This window comes from Sarcophilus harrisii, chromosome 1, assembly GCF_902635505.1.
Source record: "Sarcophilus harrisii chromosome 1, mSarHar1.11, whole genome shotgun sequence".
Lineage (NCBI taxonomy): Eukaryota > Metazoa > Chordata > Mammalia > Dasyuromorphia > Dasyuridae > Sarcophilus > Sarcophilus harrisii.
The window spans coordinates 660280972-660295082 of NC_045426.1; the positions used below are offsets into that span (position 1 = coordinate 660280972).

The following is a 14111-nucleotide window of genomic DNA, read 5'->3' on the forward strand; positions in this document are numbered from 1 at the left end:
GAACAAAACCTATCCAGATCTATTAAACCAGAAGGCAAAGTTAACATAGAAAGAATTCACTGGTCATTTCCTAAAATAAATCCTAAATTGAAAACACTCAGGCATGTCATCAAGAAAAAACATTGCCAAGTTTTCAGAAGGAAATACTTCACGTACCAAAGAACTACAGTTAAATCACACAAGACTAAGCAGCAACTATATAAAAGAGAGGAAAATCTTGGAACATGATAAAAATTTTACAACTTACAATAATTTATCATTAAAATTTGACTATAATCCTTCCAATAGATAAATGGATTTTTAATAGAATAAGGCAAACATCCTGATTTAAAAAAAAAATGATGAACTGATTAGAACCTTAAAAAATGCAAACACAGGAAACCAGAAATCTTAAGGAGTAAATACAACTGTGGGGCAGCTTAGGTGGCACAGTAAATAGAGCACCAGCCTTGAAGTCAGGAGGACCTGAGTTCAAATTTGACCTTAGGCACTTAACATGTCCTAGCTGTGTGACCCTGGGCAAGTCACTTACTCCCAATTGCCTCAGCCAAAAAAAAAAAAGAAAGAAAGAAAAGAAGGAAGGAAGGAAGGAACAATTGAATACATTTTAATATAGGGAGAAATATGTCTTTAGAATCCCTCTTTCTTTAAGGGTCACAAAGGAAGTAAAGAAGATAAATACATGGCTTAGTATAAATTTGTTCCATTTTATTTTTAAAGCGGGAAGAAAAAGGAGGGAAATAGAAATATAGAAAAGGAAAGAAATAAGGAAAAAAGAGAAAGAACTTACTACTTCTTGGGGTACATCAGAAGAAGGGTATGCAAATGTGAAGGAGGGAATTGGAGGAGTAGACATCTCTAAAAATTAATTCTTATCTGAATATACACATTCACAAGGACACATTTTTAAACACAAGTGTGTTTAAAAAATAAACTTCAGAAAATCAGTTTGGACAGGAGAGAAAAGAGGATGGGTAAGAAAGAGAGTGGAATTGAAGAGGAATTAATCACAAGTTAAATAAACTTCAGCTTCAGAGAGCAAATCATAAAAGGTAGGTTAAAAAGTTAAAAAGGAAATGTAAGAACTAGTGATTGGAGTCTGCATTGAGCAAAGCGAGGAAGAACAAAGCAGATATCAGAATGTTTCAATTGCAGATTACTTGGGTGGGTAATATTCATTTTTTCCCCCTCACCTTTTTTCTTGGTAAAGGAGAGAGAGAGAGAGAGAGAAAGCAAAGAATAAATTTTATTAGAATACATAATAGGTTAAAAAATACACAATAGTAACCATTAGTTATTTTATTCTTTAAAAGAGAAAGGAAAACCAAATTGTTGAAATGAAAAGAGAGAATTCACAACAGTTGAAGGGAAAATAAAGAAAATTATTAGAAACTATTTTGTGCCCTACCCACTGGAAAGTCAAACAAAATTATATCAATTATACATGTGAAATCATGCAAAATATATTTCTATGTTTTTGGTAACATTGCTAACATTTTGGTAACATTATAGTAACATTGCTGTTACTATACACAATGATCTCCCAGTTCTCACTTCACCCTGCATCAGTTCATACAGGTTTTGCTGTTTTTTCTTAAATCACTCTCCTAATCATTTCTTATATACTCCATCACAATCATATGCCACAATTTGTTCAACCATTCTCCAAATGATGAGCATCATCTCAATTTCAAATTCTTTGCCACTGCAAAAAAAGCTGCCATAAATATTTTTGTACATATAAGACCCCATTTTTTTCTTTTTTTTTCTTTTTTACCATTTTTTTCTTAATCTCTTGAGTACAAATCTAATAGTGACATTAGAGGTCAAAAGGCCTGAAAAGTTTGATAACCCTTTGTGTGTTGTTCCAAATTGTTCTCCAGAATAGTTGGACCAGTTCGGCAGTCTATCAACAATATATTAATGCACCTATTTTCCCTCATTCCCTACAATATTTGCCACTTCTGCTAAGTGTGATGTGATACCTCAGAGTTATTTTAATTGTTATTTTTCGAATCAATAGTGATTTAAAGCATTTTTCATATGACTATAAATAGCTTTGATTTCCTCTTCTGAAAACTGCCTCTTTATATTCTTTGACCAATGGCTCTTTTTTTAAAAAAAAATTTGATTCAGTTTCCTTTATAGTAGAGAAGTTAGCCCTTTATCAGTCTCTATCAGAAAAAGTTTCTGTACATTTTTTAATATTAACTCATGGTTTATGATATCTATTAGCAAAATGTAGTTTCCCTGATTCTCTCTTTTAATTATGAATCATTTACACCATGTTCTGAGAAACTTGCATTCAATGTTTTGTTGTTTTTGTTTAGTCATGTCCAACTTTTCATGACCCTATTTCAGGTTTTCTTGGCAAAGATACTAGAATAATTTGCCATTTCTTTCCCCAGTTCATTTTTTAGATAAGGAACTGAGGTGAAAAAACTTTAAGTGATTTGTTCAAGGTCACACAATTTGTAAGTGTCTTTGGACAAATTTGAGGAAGATGAGTCTTCCTGACTCCAGGCCCATTGCTATCTGGCTGCATTATACTCAAAATCAAGTCTGCCCATTACAACAGTGACATTATTTATTTTGGTTCTTGCTTTTATAAGCTGACTTTTGCCCTATATGGCTAAACAAAGGTTGGAGACTTGGGATGACAGACCTGTCTAGCTGAATAAACAATACTCATACTTCCTAGCTCTTCTTTTCTTTATTTTGGTTAAGGAATCTTGTGAGTTGTTGTTTAGTCATTTTCAATTTTTCTGACTCTTCATGGCCCCATCTAGGGTTTTCTTGGCAAATATACTGGAATTGTTTGTTATTTCCTTCTCCTGCTCAATTTACATATGAAGAAATCAAGGTACATGAGCTAAGCGACTTGCCCAGGTTACACAGTAAGTGGCTGAGGATGGATTTGAGGAAGATGAGTCTTCCTAACTTCAGGTCCAGCACTCCATCCACTGCACTACAAAGCAAGTAGAATCAAGGAGGAAGCCATTACATGCAGGAAAAAACCAAATTCATGCAATACAAAATTGAGGCTAGCTACTGACAGAAAACCCCTGAGGTTTACTGAAGGATCACAACTTTCCTAGTTCCAAGGAAATGCCAGTGAAAAAGTAGAGCAACTTGGGAGTTGCAACTTCAAAGAGGTGAGAACCTGATGAAGGGTTAGAACAAATTCTCTGACCCCTTTCAGTTCCTGGCAAAGATAGCCGATCCCTTTCCATTTATCCAAGTAGCCAAATAAACTTATATCTTTCTTGTCTTTTATTTTTAATAATTTATTTACTTAACCATATAAAAATTTGTTAACAAGCATAAATTAGAAGTTGTGCATCATGTTTTGTTTTTATTTAATTTTTTTCCCAATTATATGTGCAAAAATTTTTTAACATTCTTTTAAAAAAATTTTATTTCTGAATTCTCATCTTTCACTCTCATTGAGAAAGCAAACAATTGAATATAGGCTATAAGCATATTTTAGTTAATTGTAATATAACAGGAGGTTGGTGCATAGGGTGTATAGTTGGTGTATAGTTTATAGTGTGCTTAGTTAATCCAATTCCCACATGAAAGCATTAGAGAGCCTGCTTCCAGAAAGATATGATCACGTAAATGGAAGGACCTTGTGTCCTGATTTGGAGCCTACACAAGCACTGGATAACTGCTTCTACTTCACTGATCCCATGGAGAGAAAGAACCTTTCTTATTGGTTGTAAATCCTGAATTGGAATGCATTCAAAAAGCACTAACCAGTCAGAGTAATTCTCTTGGCCACTATTTAGAAAAAAAGGCAGGACTAGGAAAAATAAAGCTTCTGGCTCTCCCCATCTTAAACTGTAATGCTGGAGAAATTGAGCGAGATAGAGATTAGAGAACAATTTAATAATTTATTTAATGGAGAGATTTACTAGGACCAAATGGATCCATGGTTTGGTCCCAGGGCTGAATGAGACTATCGTCTCAAAGAATCCAGCCATGAATGTCGCATACAAGATTCTTTTATAGGGTAACAAGAACAGTGACATAATGGGGGAGGTACCTGGATGGGGATGACCTAATTGGGGAGGAACCTAGGATGACATAATGGGAGATACTGGAGAGGCTTCTGATATTCTAATGATGTCTAAAATGGATAAAGACCTTTATCTCACCAAACTTTAAGAGGGAATAAGTATAGCCTAAAGTCTAAAATATAAGACCTTTATCCTATTAAACATTAAGAGGGAATGGTTATAACCTGAAGCAGAGTAACTGAATAGGACAATTAGGGAAACTGGGTCAGTCATTAAAAGGGAACTGTGGTACAACAAAACTAACATGTGATTTGTGAATTCAGCTCTCTTTTCTTTGCTTCTTTGTATTGCTTTTTCTTGCTCTCACATAAAGAAACATGAAAAAAAGCTATAACCTAGTGAGCTTCAAAAAAACAAAACAAAACAAACAAACAAAAAAAAAAAACATTCAGAATGGACCAGATGTCTAGGAACCACAATCCATGCTTAGTTTTTCTGTCAGCCCACCCAGAACTGAAACCATGAGAAGCTCAGTAGCAAGACCCTGAAAAATTAACTAAACAATCCAGAAGAAACAACAGCTGAGACTAGGATGTATCCAGTGGCTCTGCCATATTTGACAGAAACTTGATGGGATTTGTGCTACATAAAAACTACTTTAATTTTTTGAGTCTATTCTCGCTAGGGACTAAGGTAGTACAGATGTTAGAGGGAAATGTTTGTAATTATGGAATTGCTTTATCTTCACAATAAATATTCTTTTTAAAAATCTTATTGACATTAATTGGTTAAATGAAAATTAACTAATTACTTGTGGCTAGCATTGGGAGCATATGCTAGAGTGGGAGCTAAAACTGATAGCATTAGAGAAAAGCTACCCATTTTCTAGGCAAGTCTGATTACATTGTCCCCTCAGGGTACTCTTGGAAGCCTTGGTGAACTATGTAGTCAGACTTGCTCTGAAAGAGGGAGTCCAGAGTCTTGCAACAAATTGCAATAAATAAAAGATAAAGAAGAGAGAAAGGTGGAATCTTTTTTCTAGAGAAAGTATCCCTTGTTTAAGATACAAGGCCAGACCTAGGGACCAGAGCTGTTAAGGAAAATTGGGGACTCTGGTAATAAATTTACAAACTTGGTCCAAAAATTTATAACTGATATTTAGTTTTTTAAATATGATTTCTGACGGAAGAAATGTAATGAGGCATTCATTTTTTTAAAAAGTACTCTGTATTTGAAAAGACAGTCACATCTCCTGAAAGAAAAGCTAAAGAAGCTCCACTCATGCACTGAGAGTAGCAAGACGTTCCTGGAGCATGATCATACAGGCAATTTGGTTTAGGGCATGATTAACAGTTGAGCCTACCTTTCTTATCAGTGCCACCTAGTGACCATGTTTATATGTTACAAATATTTAACTTTTGAAGTATTTTATCAATAACTCTCTGTTGTATTTTTATTATATTTTCATATGTTGTTAAAATTATAATGTTTTTGTTCTAATTTCTGTTTTTTATTTTGTTCTAATAAAATACTTTTTACATTTTTATTATTATATTATTTATTAAAAGTATGAAGTGGGTCCAATCTTTTTTTCTTTTTTCATAAAAAGAAAACATTAGCTATATAAAATTTGAAAACTACTGGGTTAGTGACTTGCAGTTTGACTCTATGAAATAAGATTCATGGCTCAAGTTGCCCCCACTAGAAACTCTGACCTTCTTTCTATTTCTTCTGTGTTTTAATTAAAACCAATCACAAAAGTAAACTGCGTATAGCTGTTAAATCATAACACTGAAAGGAATAAAACCAGATATATTAAGGCAATCAGAACTGGCATTTCCTTGAAAACCAAATAGCCTCCATCCTTTGTCACAAGGAAAGACCAATTCCAAAAACTCAGTTCTTCATATTAGCTCTTTCCATGGAGAGTTTGCAAAGATGTTCAACACCAGGGATTTTCCACTCACCAGAAAAACACATAAGGGTCCTACCAAAAGAGGTGATTCAGAAACTCAAACCAGTCAATGATCACTGAATCCATGCAATCTGATGAGATTACTAAGCAAATTATTACAGAGGAAGAAGAAAAGCAGACTCAGGATAAAATTTTGGGGTACTCCCTTGGTTAGTAGTAACAATAAAAAGAAAGATCCAACAAAAGAGATTGAGAAAGAACAGTCAGACAGGACAAAAACCAGGAGAGGTCAGTGTCATTTTGAACTTAAGTTCAAAAACCGGAGTTAAAATAAAAATAAGAAGGTAAACGATAAGGGATTGAACAAGGATAAATTGCTTACCTTCAAATATGGGGAGATAATACATATTCTTTCTGATCCCTAACATCATCATAGAGTCCAATTAGAAAAGACCTAGAAAAGAATAGAAAAATAGAGCAAGATGAACATACTTTAGTGGGGGATGGGGGAAAAGCCGAAGAAGGAAAAGAATGTTAAAGAGAAATTTATCTCACATAATTAGTGTACACAAGTAGACATCCATACAAATGAGGAGGAAGGAGTGGTTGATGATTGAACTTTACTCTTTTTTGCCCTGGCAAAAGAAGGAAGAAAAAAGACAGAAAGAGACAGAGAAGAAGACACAGAAGTACATTTTACTCTACAAGGGAAAGGAAGAAAAGGGAATAAAGGAAAAAGAGTAAGTCATGGAGGAAAAAAAAACACTTTTTACTATATATTTACTATATATACTATATATAAACACTTATATACTATATATAAGGAAAAGGAAGGAGTGGGGAAAAGTGAGGAGAGTAGATTAAGGGAGGAATAATTCTAAACAAAACAAATAATAAGGATTTATCCAAAAAAATCTATAGGTCTTTTTGAGATAGCAAAGAATGGGAATCTGAGGGAATACCCATAAATTTGGGAATGGATGAAGCAATTATGATGTATAAACATGATAGAATATTATTGAGCTGAAGCATTATCAATGTAATGACCAAGCAACATTCCAGAAAATTAACGATGCTTCATATTACCTGCCTCCTGACAGAGAGGTGAAGGATCTAGGATATTTTTTAAGACATGATTAGTATGGAAATTTGTTTTGATTGACAGAGAAGTGATGGATGCCAAATTCAGATAAAGACACTTTTTTAGACATGGCCAATGAGAAATTTTATTTTGCTTGTCTATACATGCTTTTAACATGGGATTTGTTTTTCCTGCTTTTTCATGGTGGGGGTGGGGAGGAGGAAGGGAAATTAAAGGGAGAAAAGACTTTTTCTTGATCTTTTAAAAAAATTTTTTTTAAACAATTTCAAAAGAGGATTATTGAAGAGGGATCAATCTACGGAAGAAAATGGAATGGAATAAGATCATTCAAGCATATAAAGAGTATGGATGGCAAGAAGAGTCATCTCTTCTTGTGAGACAGATGTGAAAGAGACAGTGAAGGAAGGCACCTGAGTAATGTGATCTGAGAAGGGAATAAGAGGGTGTTACAGTCTTAATTTTTTCAATAAAATATAAATCTAGTTATAACATCAATGCGTTGAGAATCAAGGGGTGACCTTCAGGATCCCAAGGCAGTAGCAGCTGAGATAAGACTCATCAAGAAAAGATGCTGTTTTGGGAAATGAGCTAGATGGAACCAATGCTAAATTATGAGCTTGCATTACCCCAGAGACAGAGGTGTTATAGGAGAGAAAATAACCACAAGGCACTGAGGAAATTTGTTTGTCTTTTGTTCTTATTATATCTTCAAAGTAAACACCTTTTTAGAAAAGCTTATCAGTGTCAAATGGTTAAATGGATTAGGGTACTAGTGGCCCCCCTCTAACAGTGGAGGAAACATGTTTGGGGCTTGAGCCAGTGAAAGAGAAAAGACACCCCTTTCTTCAGGATTATTTCCTTGAAATTACCCCAGAATCTTTACCAAGAAAACCCCAGAATGAAGGTATAGAGAGTTGAAAAGTTACTTGTCGAAGATTATACAACCTGTCGGTGGCAAAGGTAGAGTCTGCACCCAGGATTCAGAATCTAGACTTTTGTGGCTTAAATCCAGGTTTTGTTTCACCATATTAGCCACACAAGCTGCAGGCGGGTCAATGGTCCTGGCACTTCAGACAGATGATGTCCCTGGAAGATTTCATCCTCTGCTGCACCCCTGCGGTCTGGCTCAGGGCCCAAATCACCTTTTCCTGCAGCTATGGGTAAAAAGTGTAGCCACAGCTACTTCCTGGACCACTGGTCTTAGAGAGAGCAAAAAAAGGACTTTATTTCCTCCTCCATACACACACACATGTATCAATTACCCCCATTCCTACCCAGCCCACACAGACTCACAGGAAGATGATGGGGGAGGAACTGTCAAACACCCATGGCACCAAATCTGGGTGACCTGGTCCCTCCCTACCTGTCAGAGAGTATGAGGAACAGAAAAACATCCACCCAGCCACTAAAGCAAGAACCAAGTCAAGCTCTCCTCCCTCCCAGAGTTTCCCACAACTTGGTTCCTAGTAGTAGAGGATTAGCCCAGGAGGAGAATGTGTGGCCTACAATTCTCACTTGTGGCTATGAGTTTTATGACCAAGTTCTATGAGTTGTATCAGAGGTATCTCTCCCCTTATTTTTTATTGTGCAATACAATTTCGGCTTGATGGGTGTGAAGGTAGGAGCCTCTTGAAGGGAGGCAAATCCTAATACTTAAAACCATTTGAAAGTAGAATATATGACTTGCCTTATGAGGAAGGAGTTTCCCCCACACTAAAGGTTTTAAAGCAAAGACTTGATAACCACTTTTCAGGAATATTTGAGAGATTCATGGAAATACTGTTTGATACTTTCTCAGTCTCATTTTATAAGTCTCAGACCTGGCTTGGAATCCTAACTCTGACACTTCTATAATGCTTGCCCATGAGCAAGTCAGTTTTCTTATCTGCAAAATGAGAATAATAATAATGGTACTACATATGTCATTGGATTTTTGTGGGGGAAGAACTCTGGAAACCTTAAATTGTTTAAGAAATGAAAATATTATTGTTATTTCTATAACAATAGCCTCTAGAGTTTCTAGTGGTTACAATAATTGAGAATCAGAAAGAATACAGAAGGGCCCTTAGAAATCATCTATTCTAGCTTTCTCCATTTACAGATGAGAAAACTGAGACCCAGGGAAGTTAAATGACCTCCCTCAGGTCACAAAAAGAGCTACTAGGTAGCCTACCCCAGCTACCTTAATTCTCAATCAAGTGTCTTTCCTGCCATACCACAACCAATTTCTCCAGGATGTCTGTCCACTGTAGATATAGGCGTAATATTTGGTGCTATTGAGTCAAGATGGGAGGGGAATGTGAAGGGTTCAGGGTTTTCTATGGGTTTCATAATAGTCATGTTTGGGAAATGGAAGAGGAAGAGAGATGATCAATGGCAATTACTTTTTGATGGCAAAACCAAAGAATCTGGGGATGGGGGGTAGGGAAATTTCGAAACCATCTAGGTCCTAAAAACAACACACAAATAGTGCTACATATCCTTGTATGCAACAGATGCACTTTTGAAATGATTTTGGACAAAGAAAACTTTTGCAATTGATTCATAATTTAAAAACACTTTTGGGAACCTTCTGATGAAGCCCCTTCTAAAGTCCAAGAGTCATTTTCAAAGATAAGAATCACATCATTAATCCCAAAGTATCTAAATGTAAGCTGTTTCTAGTATTTATTTTGTAGATCCATCTGTATGATGTTTCCTTAAAAATCTGCCTGTCAGGCAAACTTAGTATGCAGTTAAAATTTTCAGAGCTAGCTTATTTCATGGAAAATGTAACAGAGGCTATGTGATGAAGCAGAAAAATTACTAGATTAGTCAGGTCCAGCACTCCCTTAATTTCCTGTTTGAACTTTGCCAGAACCAGGTAATCTTTATGGTTTCTTCCATCTCTAAAGTCCTCTGAGTTTTTGATTCATCAACGAGCATTTATTAGGCGCTTGTTAGGGAGGTTGACACTATGGGATACAAAAACAAAACTAAAACATTCAAAGAGCTCACATTCTGGGGCTGTCTTTATATCATTCTTGATCTCAGTTTCCTCATTTATAAAATTAGAGACTGGGCTCTAACATCTTTTCCAGTTCTGCCATTGTGTATTCTAAATTTCCTCCCAGTGGAGGGGGTAAAGGGAGAGAAGGGAAAAATCGGAACAGAAGTGAGTGCAAGGGATAATGTTGTAAAAAATTACCCTGGCATGGGTTCTGTCAACAAAAAATTAATTAATTAATTAATTTAATTAAATAAAAAATAAATATAAATAAATAATTTTCCTCCCAGTTCCACTCACTCTGAATTATAACTAGTCTATTAATTTTTAGATTTAACAGTACCATTTTGTCCTCATTCACTTCCTGAACCTCAAAAAACCTGCTCCCCAGGCAATCATCATCAATTCTCTCTTGATAACTTTATAGACAAAAATATTTCCCTATCTTTCCAGGCCCTTTTAGAATATGAGAAGAATGATTGTTTTTCATTTTGTTTTTATATAATCCTAGCATCCCTGTAGTCCAGGGTATTTAATAAATGCTTGTTGAATTGGATTGTAGTGGAAGACAGAAAGATTTAAAGTGACCCATAGTACATTTAAGTGGATTCAGAACTGATTAAATAATGAAATCCAAAGAATATTGGCTAATGATTGGTAGGGGGGTTGGACTAGATTACATCTTAGGTCCTTTCCAGTTCTAAATCTATGATACTATGATTAATCATAATAGGAATCTCTAATGGAATGTTCCTTGGTTCACGGGGGCATAGTACATAGTACATTGGACTTGGAGTCCTGAACACTTCAGTTCAAATCCTGCATTAGGCACTTAATAGCTATTCAAGCAGGCTGTGTCCCTCGACTTCTATCAACTTCAGTTTCCTTATCTGCAAAATGGAGAAAACATACATATCAGAGTTACTATGAGAAACAAATTAAATGGTACACATAAAGCACTTGGCAAATCTTAAAGTAATATAAAAATGCTAGCTAGGACCAAATGAGATAATATTTGTAAAAAGCTTAGCTCAGCATCTGATACATCATAGGTTTTTAATACCTGCTTTTTTTCTCTTTCCATCACCTTTCCTCTAGGTATCATTATTATATCTACCTTTAGTCCTCTTCTGCTTAACATTAATATCAATGACATGGATAAAGGTATAGAATTATATTTACCAAATTTGAAAATTAAAAAGCTTGGAGGGATAGATATCATGTTAGCTAACAGTCCATTCTTGTCAACACCTAGCAAAAAAGACAAAAAAGAAAAGTAATTGTTGGGGGGACTTTGGAGAAATTGGAACTATATTCCCAAAGTCACTAAACTGGGAATATCCTTTGATCCAGTGATACCAATACTAGGCCTATAGCCAGAAAAAATCAAAGAAAGTATCATATGTATGAAAATATTAATATCAATATTTTTATTATGGCCAAGACTTGTAAATTGAGGAGGTATCCATCAATTATGGCATGGCTGAATAAGTTGTGGTATGAATATAAAGGAATATCATTGTGTTATAAGAAATGACAAAAATATAGATTCAGAGATAGATATCTGGGATTTCTAGGAACTGATGCTAAATGGAGTAATCAGAACCAGGAGAACAATTAAATAAAAATAAATATAATGTAAAGGAAAACCTCGAAGGACTTGAATAAATGAATGAAAAGGCATTTCTTAAACTCTTTACTATATGCAAAGCACTAGAAATACAAATAGAAAAGCAAGACTGTTCCTGCTCTCAAAGAATTTATATTCTATTCTAATAAGGTGAGATAACACATATAGGTTTCAGCCACAAATCAGATAGATTCCCTAGTCCTTAGGGTACAGCAGAGCAAAGCAGATGGGAATGCATCTTCTTTAATGTTCTATAGATAAAACCGTTTTTATTTCTGATATTCAACTATTTGACATTGTCAAAGATTTAGTGTTTGAGAAAATTTTTCTAGGCTTTAATACCAGCTGCCAGGGGCTGGACCCAGGGTTCTGGGCTGTTTCCATCCGAATGTGAAAGGAAGCGATGATTTGACCTGCCTGACACATGTTGCTTCCTGTTTCTCCCACAGCCCTACGGCTTCAACTAAACTGAAGCTAAGCCTGCCCAGTGGGTTGAAATTATTCAGCAATTATAATAGGACTGGTTTTTCCCTTCTCCAAAGGGGTTGCTGCCCTAGAAGGGGCAATCTGGAAATAGGCTGGTGGTCCTAGGGGTACTATTATTTCTTGGGCTCTTGGGCTTTTTCTCACCATCAATGGCAATTGGTCAGGTAATCAGTGATTGGTATAGATTGTCTTGAAGATAATAAATCCATTATTCACAGAGTTTATTCCTCTTATTATTGGTTGTTGGGGGCTAAGTTGGAAGCAGAGGAAGTGGTCTGGAAGTTACAGTCATCCCTGGGACTTTTGGATTCATCTCCATGAATGTGTAAGGGGAGATGGAGGCAGTGACATACTTGGTATATACTTCTTCCTGTCTTTCTCATATAGTATCTTGCTTCTATTTGAGAAAAATTGCTTTGAGATTTCTGATATTTACAATAACCAAATAGAACTTCAGAAGACTGATGAGGAAGCATATTTCTTGTCCCTTTGGAGACGACTGATGAACTAAAAGTACAAAAAGAAGCATCGTTTTAGAGATGATATCGTATGAATCTGTTTTGTTTAACTTTGAATATACTTGTCTCTATTGTCCATTATAATCCACACTAGATACAGCTGCCAAAATAATTTTCCTTCAGTGTTGATATGAACACGTGACTCCCCAATTCAAGTGGCTTCCTATTGCCCACATTTCCCTTCAGCTACACTGCTTTTGAATGTCATCATTTCTTCCTTCCCCAGGAAACTCATCATTGGAAAGTCTTTTTATTTTCTAATCCATCACTCATACAGTACAAAGAATAATCTGAATCAACTCACAAGAAAAAAATGCTCTAGTATCACTGCTAATTAGAGAAGTGCAAATTAAAACAACTCTGAGGTACCACCTCATACCTATCAAATTGACTGATATGAGAGAAAAAGGAAAATGACATGTTGGAAGGTGTGTGGAAAAACAGGGACACTAATGCATGGTTGGTGGAGTTGTGAACTGACCCAATTCTGGAAAGCAATTTAGAACTATGCCCAAAGGGCTATAAAACTAGACATATGCCCATCATTTGGGGCATTGATAAAGAAGTTATGCTACATGATTTTGATGGAATATTATCATGCTATAAAAAAATGACAAGGGGGATGGTTTCAGAAAAAACTGGGAAGATCTTTGTGAATTGCTGTAAAATAAAGTGAGCACATCAAAAGATCAAACAATATTACAACAATGATCAACTGTGAAAGATTTAGCTATTCTGATGAAAACAATGATTCAAGGCAATTCCAAAGGCCCCATGATGGAAAATGTTATCTACCTCCAGAGAGAGAATTGATAAACTAAATCCAGATTGAAACATATTTCTTTATTTTATTTTTGTTTTTGGTCTGTTGGTTTTCCTTTGCAACATGGCTAATAAGGAAATTTTTATTTGAGTCTTCTTGTACAAAATGTTAATATGGAAATGTTTGCATAATTGCACATGTATTGTAGATTGCTTATCATCTCAGGGAGTGAGTAAGAAGAAAAGGGAGGAAGGATAGAATTTGGAACTCAAAATTTGAAATAAAAATGTTAAAGAAAAATTTTAATAAATATTTGTGAACTAAAAAAGTGAATGCTAATTTTTTTACATTTAATTGGTAAATATTTGACCAAATACATAAAAATATATTTGGAAAATAAATATATATATATTTTTTAAAAGAATGAGCTGAACAAGAAATGAATTAAGAGCATGTCTAGGGAATTAAGATATTCAAATCTTCCACCATTTTTAGGGTGGGGAATGTCTGGTATTTGAAGGCTTTCAACTTTTAGTCTTTTATCTTTTATCCACTACAGACCTTCAGTTAACATTTGCATATTTTGCACACTTTGGTATGTATTTACTTTATGCTTTCTGCATTTTTATATATGATTGTTATTTCCCCTATTAGAATGTAAACTCCTTGTAAATAGGAATGATTTCACT

The 14111-nt window shown here is 35.0% G+C and overlaps 1 long non-coding RNA gene across 1 annotated transcript; it reads right to left on the reverse strand.

The window, feature by feature from the left end:
* Window positions 1-2814: 2814 nt before the first annotated feature.
* Window positions 2815-8288, reverse strand: LOC116420780. The gene is made up of 3 exons (XR_004231229.1): window positions 7985-8288; window positions 6320-6391; window positions 2815-2968 (listed from the first exon to the last, which is right to left on the reverse strand). It is a non-coding gene; the product is annotated as an uncharacterized LOC116420780 (long non-coding RNA).
* Between the last annotated feature and the right edge of the window lie 5823 nt (window positions 8289-14111).